Source organism: Trichechus manatus, unplaced genomic scaffold (genome assembly GCF_000243295.1).
Source record: "Trichechus manatus latirostris isolate Lorelei unplaced genomic scaffold, TriManLat1.0 scaffold00132, whole genome shotgun sequence".
Classification (NCBI taxonomy): Eukaryota; Metazoa; Chordata; class Mammalia; order Sirenia; family Trichechidae; genus Trichechus; species Trichechus manatus.
The window spans coordinates 992,435-993,764 of record NW_004444068.1 but is presented as its reverse complement, the minus strand read 5'-3'; the positions used below and the strand labels follow the sequence as shown (position 1 = coordinate 993,764).

Here is a 1,330-nt window from a genome sequence, read left to right as displayed (position 1 = left end):
TTCTCATAGGAAGCCTGTAATAATTGTTCCTGTCTCATTCCCTGCCCCCCAACCCATCGCCACCCAAGGGTCACAGAGGGAGGGAGGAAGAAAAGATATTAAGACGGATAAAAGAGAAAGTATTTGATAGGTGCTTGTGTGAGAACAGAAGATGAAAAGGTCAGAAAAGGAAAGAAGGTGAAAAATTTTGTCTCTAAAGTTCAATTAGAGACAGATGTTAATGAACATTATAACGTGGTATGAAGGGTATTCAGTGACACTTTTACTTCTTTTGTGAATTTCATTTTGCATATTAAGAGAAGTGAATTCCAAGCTTCAATGGGTTCTAATTATCCCCATCATTAAAAGCATTTATATCTTAATGTGGATTTCGTTGTTTTTTGGGGGGCTCACATTTTCCATTCCCAAATTGTATCAAGAATTCCCAGTCCAGTAATAATGCAAACATTCTTCTGTGGACATGATGACACATGGAGGACAATGACAATCCAGTCGCTGTACCAAAGTCAGCCCTTAGGTTAGCCTACATTGATTTGCTTTCATTTTATTATTTTATTTTATTTTTCCTTCTTCCGGCCAGTTCCATTGTTGGTTAATGATAAGTAGCTGGACACAGAGGGCAGTATTCTGGCTTCTGGAACATACGTGTAGCAGTAGATGCTGTAGTTCCATCACCCACATATGATATGAGAATACAAGAAAGTAAAACATGGTCTGTTTTTATTAAGCCGTTTATCCTTTGTCTAATGGTTGAAAAGGAGACTTGTCATGAAATTAAAAATCAAACTGGCAGGCCCACTCATCAGTTGTCTTAAGATCTCTGATTTGCAAACCTTGTACAGTTTCCCAAACATTGTCCCCTAGTGTGTCGTTGTTCTACATGATGTTGATAGGAATTCTGTCCCAATCATTTAGAAAGGATGGGTTCAACAGCATTAAACAGGTTTCTCAAATGTAGAACTTCTGGGACCATGGTTTCGGGGGACATCTAGGTCAACTGGCATAACAAAGTTCATTAAGAAAATGTTCTCCATCCCATTTTGGTGAGTAGTGTCTAGGGTCTTAAAAGCTAGCAAGCGGGCCATCTAAGATGCATCAATTGATCCTAACCCACCTGGAGCAAAGGGGAATGAAGAACACCAAAGACACAATGAAAATATTAGCCCAAGAGACAGAAAGGGCCACATAAACCAGAGACTCCTTCAGCCTGAGACCAGAAGAATTACATGGTGCCCAGCTACCACCAATGACCACCCTGAAAGGGAGCAAAACAGAGAGTCCCTGATGGAGCAGGAGAAAAAAGTGGGGTGCAGAACTCAAATTCTAGTAA

At 40.2% G+C, this 1,330-nt stretch overlaps 1 protein-coding gene across 1 annotated transcript in view; it reads right to left on the bottom strand.

Moving 5' to 3' along the window:
- The window catches only part of SLC9A9 (solute carrier family 9 member A9), a 670,517-nt gene that overhangs the window by 117,318 nt on the left and 551,869 nt on the right, over positions 1-1,330 (bottom strand). The window lies entirely within an intron of this gene.